This window comes from Macrobrachium rosenbergii, chromosome 8 (assembly GCF_040412425.1).
Source record: "Macrobrachium rosenbergii isolate ZJJX-2024 chromosome 8, ASM4041242v1, whole genome shotgun sequence".
Lineage (NCBI taxonomy): Eukaryota > Metazoa > Arthropoda > Malacostraca > Decapoda > Palaemonidae > Macrobrachium > Macrobrachium rosenbergii.
In genome coordinates this window covers 14,283,420-14,296,150 of record NC_089748.1, presented here as the reverse complement: position 1 = coordinate 14,296,150, position 12,731 = coordinate 14,283,420, and the positions used below count along the sequence as shown (strand labels likewise).

The 12,731-nt window shown below is 38.8% G+C and overlaps 1 protein-coding gene across 16 annotated transcripts in view; it reads right to left on the bottom strand.

The window, feature by feature from the left end:
* The window catches only part of LOC136840608 (uncharacterized), a 776,063-nt gene that overhangs the window by 50,478 nt on the left and 712,854 nt on the right, over positions 1–12,731 (bottom strand). For 6 of the 16 annotated variants that reach the window (XM_067107294.1, XM_067107307.1, XM_067107303.1 and 3 more), the window contains exon 1: positions 9,851–10,495. The exons of 7 other annotated variants lie outside the window; for them this stretch is intronic. The gene's annotated coding sequence lies outside the window, so the exon portion shown is untranslated. Of the gene's footprint in view, positions 1–9,850; positions 10,496–12,731 lie in introns of those variants that run through there. 3 more of the 16 variants (XM_067107309.1, XM_067107302.1, XM_067107306.1) reach the window with 1 other exon arrangement.

The following is a 12,731-nucleotide window of genomic DNA, read 5'->3' as shown; positions in this document are numbered from 1 at the left end:
GTCCTCACTGCTTTTCAGTAAATACAAAAGAAAACTGAAACATCCATCTTAAGAAAATGAAACTAGCCTATACCACAACTGTAAGTCGGAGGGTAATCAAAGTCTGTGAAGGTCTCCATCACTGTTGATCTAAGCCTTCAGATGAGACCCTCCCCAATGCATCCAATTCCACGCTGATGTTTCACTTCCCTTCACCAAAAGAATAACAGCATGCAGTGTCGATGTGTCCCTCAAGAATATTACTCGTCAATTCCATACAGCAACGTATCAGAACAACGATTGGAAATGCCGCCCCTTCCCCAGGAGGCAACAACCTACTCTTGAGCGTTTTTCTGACCTGGGCCACGCCATTCTTGTTTCCCACGCTAAAACCTTCATGGAATACTGCTTATTGCCACCACGATACCAGTGGGTCATTAACATTGACCCGTTATTATAAGGTACACGAATTGACAGGGTAGCCTTATTGGGTATAGCCTACATGACTGAGAAAGGATTCCAAAGAAATGGGTCAGAGAAATGTCACACAGGCTAAATGAGTGCTCATCGTTGCTTCTTAACCAAAGGCCAGGTTCAAAGCCTGGCCGGGGACAAAGCAGCTATCAATTATGACTCCTTTTGTGTGTAAAGGTATAGAGAATTCGATAATTAAACGATATTCGGGGCTTTAGATATATATATATATATATATATATATATATATATATATATATATATATATATATATATATATATATATATATATATATATATATATATAACAGCAACCAAGCTGAACGTATCTTTCATTGACAGCGTTTGAGTTTAGTAGTATTTCTCTTTGAATGATCAATGTACAGTTACCAGTTTTCATGCTAGACACTGACTCTGGTATCATCGTAAGGTCTAACAGTTGCACTTCGTTACAATAGGATCAAATTTGTCTAAAATGAAAATAGAATGTGAAAATAAATAAGTTACAAGTAACCATAAAACACGCCACAAATCAGACATTAGAAATAAAACTTTCAGTACCATTCAAAAGTACAGTACAATGCCCTTCTTTCACTGATATAGCCTACAGCTGAGAGCTATTATGTTTGATGCTTTACATCAACACATGAGGAAATATTTACAAAATGTCATCGAGAACTTGCCTAGCAAAACATTTCTTTATCGTTCTTTGGAAATTTAGTTGTCATTCCAGAATACTTACTTTGGTATCAATTTAAAGTACAATGACTATACTTAATAGCCCTGTGTTCGTTAAAGCAATATAACAAAAATAAAAGGTCAGAATTACAAGTTGAAGCCTGAAATAATACAAAAAAATTAAACTTTCTCCTAAAAACTTGAAAAAAATAGGGATAAAATATTTTTGGCACCATGCAAACTACATTAGGCTACACAGATTTTTCGACATGTTCAACCCAGCCAATGTGCAGTAAGGCATATTATCGTCCTTTTTAACAGTAGGCCTATACTCGAGTACACACATACACACACATATAATCAAACATGTTCATTAATTACCTAACACCACTTATATTTAATTTATAAATATCGGCAATTGTTTCCCTTAACACTATGGGGCTGAGACAAAAGATAATTTTGAATTTTACCTAATTTTTGGCTACATCGAGGAAGCATCGAACTTGAATGTAAAAGGGCTAGAGAAATTCCGCCACTCATGTCTTATCAGTGCTTTATCTTCCACAAATCTCCAGCCTTCTTCTCATAGGACTCATCCGAGTAGTTCTGGGTCTTTCAACTATGCTGGTCCCCACGCGACAACCTGACACTATCAACACTCCCAGGGTTTGCAAAGGCCATGTCATAGCCACCTCCATATCCCTTTCATCATCTCCTGGACACATAGGCCTAAACTTCTGTAATTTCCCACATGATTTTAACATTCTTCCTATAGATAGCCTATCTTCTCAAATCCATTATATTTTCATTATCATGCCATGATTAATATCCGTAAATCAATACAGATCGTAATAGACATATGCACAATCTTACTTTCGCATACAATTCCAATTTACGCGAGAACCAACATTAAATATTATTGTTCCTAAACATTTGAAAGATACGACCTCAGTAATTCTTTCTAAGTCTAACGTAATTCACCCATCTGTGCATATTTTGTCCTCATTACTACTGTCTGTCTTTGATTTACTTTGAGCCTCCCCCCCCCCTTCTCTCCCTCTCTCTCGATGTAGGTATGGTGCATTCTATCAAAGAATCTTTGTAAATATTGTGGCATTATATGCATAGTCTAAGTAAATGTTCAATAGGCCTAGTTACTGCAATTTAAACCTTGCCCATATCCGACCACTAGTTTCCGTATAAAAATTATGAGAAATGAAAAAAAAAAAAAAAAATTCCTTGCCGCACCCCACCGTTTTCTACATACTCACCTGACAAGACCACCTAAGCATTAAATTTACATCTGCTTCGTTCAAGGATAATTTAAATAAGCTTTACGTATTAATGGGATTGCCACAGTGATGCAAAACCTTCCACAAAACTGGTCTGTGGACGCTGTCAAATGCCCTCTCGTAATCAGCACGAGCCAATCACTGCAGCACATTGTATTCTGCTTTTCCTCAAATCAGCCTGGTTACCTCTAGGCCTTTAACTATTCTTTTTCCAGCTTATTGAAAGGAATTTACTATATATTTTCTTTACAACCCACTCAAGTGCCAGACCTCTGTGGTTATGGTACTGCATTCACTTAGGAAACCTTTCTTTGGTACCTTAGCTAAACTTCAAATTCCCAGTCACCAAGCCTTATTTCATGATCACATATTCTGCAAAATAGTTTAGTGTAGTTAGCATTAGACGTGTCATTTAAGTTTCATCTAAAATCATCTCTGAAATGATTCCATTATAGCCCTATTTTCCATATCTTTAATTTCTTTATTCCTGATTTCCCTTCAAAAACAGTGAATTAATCCATAAAACTATTTAGGTCTTCGTCAGCTTCTGGTATATCAATCATAGTATTACCTAATATTTCTTATTTTTGAACTCACAAAAATGTTCCTCCCTGTGCTGCCTTTCTTTCTCGTCTGATGTTAATATGGTCATCCCTCCTTCCGACAGGTATTTGTTTTCTACTTATTTCTCTTTACTCATCGATATTTCGTTAACAATCCTGTGGGCTACCTTAACACCAATGCCACTCCCTGAATACATGACTTTTTCAGCATCATCAGCCTGCTTGCCCAATTATTCTCTGTTACGTGCTTTGTTCACTCAAACTCGCCATCCACACTACAGTATCTAGCTCGTTCTGCTTAGTGTTCATCTCCTCCCTGAAATCTGTCTTCATGTAACTTACGTTTCTTGAGCTCTCTCTCACTGTGTGTGTGTGTGTGTGTATGTATATATATATATATATATATATATATATATATATATATATATATATATATATATATATATATATATATATATATATATATATATATATATATATATATATATATATATATATATAACATGCACTGTCAGCAATTATTTCAGTTAGGATTGGGTCACTAGCCTCACATCTTTGCAAAAACATACCAATATACACACATACATAAATATATATATATATATATATATATATATATATATATATATATATATATATATATATATATATATATATATATATATGTATGTATGTATATATAGGTTACGCACACACATATATATATATACGCAAATACATATAAATAAATAAATAAATAAATAAATAAATACACATACATACACGAGCGCTTACAAAAATAAAAAGGCACTGCTAAAAGGAATCCCAAGAAAACCTCTCGTGGAAGGGAAAAGCGGAAAGGAGAGACTAGAAGAAAAAGAGGAAAAAATAGTAGTGGCCGCTATCCCTAGATAGCAGATGGAAGGGTGTGGGGACGGGGATAGACGCTCGGGTTAGGGTGTGGGTAGAGCCTTAGGCAGGTCGAGGGTCTCAAAGGAGGCAGAGCTCGTTACGCCATCACGTCTGAGAGAGAGAGAGAGAGAGAGAGAGAGAGAGAGAGAGAGAGAGAGAGAGAGAGAGAGAGTTTTCTTTCTGTTAGCTTTAAGACTGGTCCAGCCCTCGGGACAATCGTTCAGGGAGAAGGAAAGTACGTATATTCCGCTAGAAAAGTATTTCGTCTTGTAGCTGTACCGTTGGTTAAGCATGGTGAGCACACACACACACACACACACACACACACACACACACACACACACACACACACAAAAATGGTTGTTTCACTTGATGGTGTCACAGTAAAACTACCTTAATAATAATAATAACAACGCCACTCCGTCTATAGAAACATAGTACTCCTGTCAGCTGACTACATCAACCACTCAATAATTTCGTACATAACTGAACTTAGCCAAAGTAACCCTTATTTACATTTAAACAGAACCAACCACTTGTTGCTGCAGCTTATATCGCTTTATTTATTAGTTGAGGGGTCCCCTTGGCCGGACCTCCCAACATGATTTGAATATTCGACCTTGCCAGGGCGAATGAATTTCCTTCAAACTGCAATTAAAGATACCGACCGATCATTATGACGCTGAAATCCTTCGACCCCTTCAGAATAACCAAATTCTTGAACTTGACCGCGGGGTTCCAATACTGCAACTCGACTTGCAACTGTACCTATATTACTAACTTTTCACCTCTGTCCTTACGGACCAAATTAAAAATGGCAAGATTGCCATGGGAGCAGAAGCAAACATTCAGTGTTTTACAGTATCTGGGGTAAACCAAGATAATAAAATAACGGTAACGTATCTCCAAACACGATACTTGATAAAGGACAAAACCATAACCAGATTCCATACGTAACAGCAGATCTATGTAACCTCATTCACATAATCGGTCGTTACATATTCGAAAGGTAATTCTTTCTGGCCATCACCTTACATAATTATTACCGTAGGATGAATCGTACATTTTCTGACAAGCATTAAACAACGTATTAAGAAACTTCAAAAATTCTCAAGATTCTGAGACATGACACTCTTATTCTTGTACACTGCACTGATCTTGCTCCCACCGAAACAATATCGTAAAGAGAATATTATTAGTCAGTTCTGAGCCTGCCAACTTATTTGTTACTGTTGGTATATATCGAAACTTTACATCTTATTTTATTAGTTTGCGCCAAGCCTGCCAACTAATTATGTTACTAATGGTTTCGAAACATGACAGCTTATTTTATTGGTATGTACTGGGACCTGACCACTTATTTTATTACTACCGTACTGTAAAACTCTAATGGGAACTGAAAACTTTTGTTCCGGCTGATAATGGCACCTACTCTGTAATTTTTCAATGTTGCTAATTAGGCTTGCCACATTACAATCTGTTTTGTCACAGAAGCCCAGACAAAATAAGTTAACATAAATATAACATCGGTATTGCTCTCATAAATGGCACAAGTCAACTTCGCTACAAACGAGAAACAAGCTCAGACCTACTTGAGTGCTACACACAATTTAACACAACATTTAAATGCCTAGTGGCATCCTCTTTTCGCCGACATTTTCCAAAGGACTATCAGCCCATTAAAAAGCAAATAAAAAGAAAATAATAAGCGCATTAATTCACCAGAATATAAATGAACTGGAATTGGCTAACTGGTACATCCAGTGTCGGAATTATCTCGGTCCATAAGACCCTTTAGGAAAATGAACTGCGTCCTAAAATTAAAAAAAAAACCTAATACTCGCCTCTTGCATAAATTTCAACACTGATGATAATGCTAGTATTTACTTTGCATGAAAAACTACGTTACAATAAAGCCAATCATCTTATACAACTAATAGTGGCATGAACTTCCTCATTCACAACGAAGTGAAATACATGAATCTACCTTCGCGTACTGGGAATCACAAGGTGGCCCCTCAAGGTCAAAGTCAAGTCGGACACGCTTTGTAAAACTTGAACTTGACCATATTTTGAAAAACCCTAAATTAATCAAATACACGTCTATCTACACTAAATGCTTGAAACTTCTACACTTTCTACATTTGCAGACAGAAGAGACCAATGAGGGTCTTTAATTTTATGAGTTAAAAGAAATATTACCAAGGAAAGATGTTGCACAGAACCCAACTATGGTGTAATAAACTCAACTAAAATACTGTAAACGTTAAACAATGAACATTAGGATACAAAATTATTAACTATTAAAAATTCGCTACTTTAGAATCCACAGCCGATATGCGGCAAACATAACACAGTTCATCACAAAACTATAAGTAGGATATACCCATAATGAAATAAAAGAATAAATGGTTAATAATGAACGATATCTCAGATCTCCAAGGTCTTCTTACACACTTCTGAAGGATTAACAATTCTGACTATTTCAGACATTGTGGCATGGTAAATAAAATTCTGTTCAGCCATTGTGGCATCGTAAATAAAATTCTGTTCAGACATTGTAGTATGGTAAATAAAATTCTGTTCAGACATTGTGACATAGTAAATAAAATTCTGTAAAACATGGAAGTCCTGCTTAAACGGCCCTTTCCATTTATCTCCACTCCCCGAAGTAACATTATATTTTTAAAATGAATATAGAAATCAAGAGTAAAACTGCACAATCTGCCTTCCAAGTCTGAATCTGTTATGACATCTCAAGAGCTCATACGGCCTTCAGGAGGTGTTAAATAACACCTGTCTAGTATGAGCCTTGCTCGATTCTATCTCCGAAACGTTGAGACTATCTTTGATGTATTTTTTTTTTTATCTCAAATATTATTTGTCAGGAAACATGCCTTAGGAGTTCCTCGTTAAATGGACTACGCCATTATCAGCCTACCTTACCACACAACACCGACTGTACTAATCTAGTTACTACTCAAGTTACGGGGAAATCTCTGTTAACCCGAGACATTATGAATGTAAACATTATTTTATTAATTCAGTGTTCGCCTATCCTAACTGGGTTATAAACCCTAGGCAACCTTGGCTGCGTTTGTTTGGATAACACTTGCTGGATTACTTCCATGCTCGAAAATTACTATGATTTTATTATTTAATATAAAAATAGCATGTAAAATGTCCTTCGATGCTGGAATAAGCTTCGATTAGATTGATACACCTACACTTAAAAAGTTGGCGAATACCCTGTCTGCCTAATATTTCAAGGATCTGTCTGTGAATTATATTCTCTTAAGACTACTTTTGTTCTCGGTGTAGCAGCAAATCCAAAATATAACAGTGAGATAAAACCTATTCGGTTTCGTATCAATTATTACTACACACCAGTGTAGCACCGGAATGATGTAACTACTGATTTCTTTTAACCGGGAGAAATATGGTGAGTTGCTGTCATTCGCGCAGCTAATCTACAAACCAAGGTATAAAGGTCTAGGGAATATTCTCTAGACTTTGTCTACAAGCAAGGTTCCCTATTTGGCCCAACTCAAACCCGGCCCAGAGTGCTCGTTTGATGGGCGTAAGGTCGATCGGAGCTCCAGAAGTCTTGAACATTCAAAATTACTGTTTTTTCTGCAAGATTAAGTTTAGTTTAACATATAGGAAGAAGTGGAAATAATTAATACCTATTAGCCTGATTCGGTCAATGATAAAATCAGCTGAAACCGGAGACTGAATGGCAGACACACACACACATTTAGGAGTTGCTTCGCAATTCTGAATTTGTATCCACTCACATGATAATACCCTTCAGTAAAGAATAACTTACTTAAAGCGGAAGCCGAAATAAATACATCAAACTAAAATTTCTACATACCACAGAAACTGCCACGAGAGAGAGAGAGAGAGAGAGAGAGAGAGAGAGAGAGAGAGAGAGAGAGAGGCGAAGCGCAACAGGTTGTTTTGACGAGAATTTGGAATAATGTCTTACATTTCCGAAACGGACCTACACTTTCAAACTTCCTCCTCTCTAACATCACGAGTCTTTGACGGCGCTATTTGAGCTATAAACAACGGAATCGAAACTGGAAAGGTGGGTCCCCGCAGGTCTGTAGCAAAATGACGGAGCAAATTCTATTTAATACGAGCCTCATGAGTGGAAACATTCAGTACATCTAAGGAATGAAGACGGATGTAACGTGAGCATACGGATCCTTGTTACGAACTATAATAAAAACAAAGACTGATGCTAGCATATTAAAATGTGTAATGTTATATTCAGGTATCCGGTAAAAAATTTTGCAGCTACGTATATGTGGCTGGAAATAACGAGCAAAAAGCCAAATGTACCTTAAGGTAACATTTCAACAATTAAGATTTGTAAAATGGCAGATCTCGATGAACAATATTAGCAGCCATCTGGATCTTCGGAGAGCCTTAAAAGGCACAAATTAACTATGCCCACAGCAAAATTCATTTGAACTCACATGGCAAATTTCAACCACCGCCCGAAATACAAGGCCGTGCGTCGGAATGAAAACTGGCTGTTCATGTCTCTTGTTCTTCCCCAAGGCTGGGAAGAGATGGTGCCGGGGGAAAGAGGAGGAGGGGGGGGGGAGCGGGACACGAATAACAGCGCATGCCCATAAACACCAGGGTCCAGAGTTGTGACGCCGTAAAAACCAACTCTCCAATTTGGCATTTCTTAAAAGTAATTAATTATTGTTTTTGATATTGAGAAAGAGTATTCTGAGTGACTCTCCACAATCTGGCATTAGTACGGTACGGGTCATCTGATGTATAAGTCAGGATGAAGTAACATCATCCTCTCGTTAAGAAAACTTTGCAATCGCTCACTAAAAAGTTTCGAGAATTTTCAAATTGGCTTAAAAGGAAATCTCTCCCTCCGATTGCAAATACAACACAGCAGGAAAATGCTAAAAATGTGGTGCTTCCCATAGTCATCGTCTGGACAAAGAAAAACACGGTGGAGCCCAAACCTTTCAATTTGCCGGCCTTTACATAGGCCTAACGGATCTGCGAGGACCCTACAAAATGCCTGCTTCGTCAACTAGGACACGTAATTGCGGGCGTGGTTTCGTATAAAGAGGGTTGGGGAGGAATGCCAGTAATGAGGTACAAATCAATGAGAACCAACAACTCTGAGGAAAAATATAACCCCTGATGTAACTGGCATCTGTTTTGTGCGCTAATTTTGTGGATGGTCAGTGGTACTAAGGAAAATTTAACTCGTTTCTACCAGTTACATGATGTATTAGCCTATCTAAAAGTGGTCATATAAATGAGTGTCTCAATTAATTAAAATGTTGAAAGCAGTCGATGAATGAAAAAAACAACAACAATGGCAACCATTAACGATAAAAAGCAAAATGTATAGGGTGGGAAAATTACATCGGAACATAATATCAGACTTGCATGACGTCACAGCGCCGTAAACCAACCGATGCACAAAGTTTCGAATGACCGTCCACAGTCTGCCTCCCGCTCCCTTCTCCCTCCAGTGGGTCATTTAATAGAGCCTACCGGACACACCATCTCACAGGCGACCCTTGACCCTCCTTTCATCCCCACCCCTCCCTCCCAGCCTCCGTTCCCTTCCCCACATCAGGACCACAATTCCTATCTACCTCAAAACCACCACTCCCCACGTCGTCGTGGATTTGCAGGAAGATGCCCAGAGGAACAATTGGCTTAGAGGAGATTCTGGAACTTTTTTCTCTTTAATTTTCATAGGTTATTACCGAAGAGTTGTAATCCTACAATATCATGGAACCATAAAACAAATTATTATTAGCGTACACCATATGCAACTGTCAACTATAAATGCTTCACAACCGCTGATAAGGTCGTCTAGGACAGGCAAAGCACTTTGCAGCCTGAGCTAGCCTATGCCTACTCCGTGCATTACATGAATTGAAACTATTCAAATAAGAAAAAAAAAATCCCACATACCTGAGACTGGAGTCATTCCACCAGAATCGAGGGACAACTTTCAGTCGAGTCAAAACTCCTCAATATTCATCGGGAACAAAGTTTTCCCGTAACAGAAAATCTTTGCTACTTGTTGCCTTCAACTTTCACGAAGAGCAGCTCTTCTAAATATCCAGAAATCAAGTAATATCCTAATTGACTGGTTTCCCCACTGGTCAAACTATATCCTGCGATGTCTGAAACCACACTAGGCTATTATTTTAAAACTTTCCGCTAACCAATACTTCAACCAACTTCAGCAAATCAACACTGGAAAAACCTCGCAACATCACTGCACTTGATTTAGCTTAACATTGAAGAAAACACATAATAGCACCAACATCACACACTACACTGACGTCTTTTCCTTTGGCGAAGAAGAATAAAATAAAGAGAGATTTCCTGCTCTGAACTGTCTGCTTTCGTCTGTCCCTTAATAATAAGGGAGCGACGGGGCGAGTCAGAGCGAGGGAAGACGGAGCACCAACTTGGCTGCCAGTACTCGGTACGGTAGGTTGTGTGCGACTGAATCGCCGAGTCGTCGACTACTCGGTCGGCCCCTCTCTCTCTCCTATCCAACACGGCACAACAACATCCTCTCCCACAACCTCCTCCCCCCCACCCTCCACCAAATCTCCACCATCCCTCACCATCAAGACACCACACCGCTAAACCCCACTCCATCACTCTACCCCCTTCGCTATCTACCGATAGCCAACACCGATATGTTAAAAGCTCCATCGCACCATTTCATGATGGTTTGGGCTACTGATAAATCGCGCCCAGTTTGCCTTCCAAGGCTTCTCGTGATCATAAGAAAAAAGTCAACCTCTTCAATTTTGTATTTCATACAATCGGTCAGTTTTACGACAATGAGCCTCGAAAGTTTCAGTCTCATAGATTTTATTGTTTTTTTGTTCTCCATTACACCAAAGCTGTTACTTGAGTTCATGATGAGAGAGAGAGAGAGAGAGAGAGAGAGAGAGAGAGAGAGAGAGAGAGAGAGAGTTTTCGAGGGTGGGGTGATGGTAAGGGGAGGCTGGGGAGAGAAGGGTAGGGACTATAAGGTTTAAAGTTTCCCTCGCTGGCAGTTCCGAAGGGCAGGGGCCAACGGGGACTGGCCAGGAATCCCAAAACCCGTGACAGGTGCTGCTGGTGTGCGCGACATTCAAATAACTGATCGAGAGCTTTGGAATCAACATATATAATTTTTAAAGGTAAAAGACTAGACAAGTAAGGGGACTTGAATCATGTGTAAAAGCGAGAGAGATGAGATGACTTTCAGGAGTACAGAGTGCAGCATCTGGAACGCAATTTTGTGTGCGAGCGCGGTATCTCAAGATGGTGACCCAATCCTCCCTTGCTTTGACGTTAACCCTCGGGCAGAGCTTCTGGTGCTGCAGCAGAATGCGTCCTCGAGCCTCGCTCCTCGCTCCTCGCCTCCCTCCTTCCCAATTAGCTTCGCGTGTGCACGAGAGAACACACCAGACGTCGGACCATATACAACACTGAATATTCAAACAATGTTATCTGCGGTGTCTTTATAGGTGTTCAAGTTTTTCATGCTATGCAATGAGAGAGAAATAGAGATTCGGTATCCAGGAACATTTTATTGCCCTTAAATTAACCAGAATTGAACTGCAGTAATGGTATTATAAAAAAACTCAGACTAATGGTTTTCATTTATTCCTTTCATGTAGCGAAAGCAGTCATTGCAATTTCTCCTACAAGCAGCCATAGTTAAGTCGCAAAACTGTGACTTCCAATAAGTATCAGAGCGAGGTTATTGAGTATAAAGATATGGATTTAAATCGTTCCCAAGAAGCAGCAGTCTCCAGGATCACGTCCCCCGAATCGGCATGTCCTCCAAATGGTTAACGTTGCCGCTGAGGAAGCAAAGTAACCCCATTTTTTTGCGTGTTTCTCTGTTATGACAACCAGAAAGTGACAAAAATCGAGGACATTCAAAAGTTCCCGCCAACTCTTAAAACTTTCCAGTTTATGAAAGTCTTTAATGCTATGTTAAAGCGCCATACTTTAAAGTCTTCTTTTATTATGTCTTTCAGCTGCTCTCTGTTACTAGTAATTTAGAAGCTAGTGAAATGATCTTATATACTTCGTTTCCTTTCCTCAGCTGTTTTGGTTTTTAATGAAGAGGTCTTCAGAATAATCTCTGCCTTTTTCCATAACAACATTTTCGTCGAGAATATGAAGTGCTCTTTTCCCCTGTTAAGAGACAAATTTCCAATAAAAGGAAGAATGACTCGGATAGTCAAAAACTTCGAAAAAAAGCATAACGATGCCTTTGCAGCCAATGTAAGGCCCATTTATTGCTTAAATTTAATACTTCCCAGCAAATTTCTCACCCTCTGCCCACTTCCCTTTATTTCCAAGACAGTCATTCTGTAATTCTTTTTTAGCCTCTTTATCCCATCTCCTAATTCTCCTTCGATCTGGACAACATTATTCTGTCCACCAATTCTGTTTCGCTTCGTCCACCTTTATCTTTTTCTAATTTGCTTTTCCTGCTGTAAATTACATCTCCCGCAACACGTCACCGTTCACTTATTCTGGCACTGCTCCCTGATTCTGTATCATAACGGGATTTTATTTGCGCAACATCAGGATGTTTGGTTCTCGCTGGATCATATAATTACACACTGATGTTCTCTCTCTTTCTCTCTCTCTCTCTCTCATACCAGCTTCTTGATTTCCCCCCTCTGCCCCCCCAACAATTGGCTTTCGTTTCCCACACAAATTTATCTCTCTCTCTCTCTCTCTCTCTCTCTCTCTCTCTCTCTCTCTCTCTCTTCACGCACAGTTATATATATATATATATATATATATATATATATATATATAT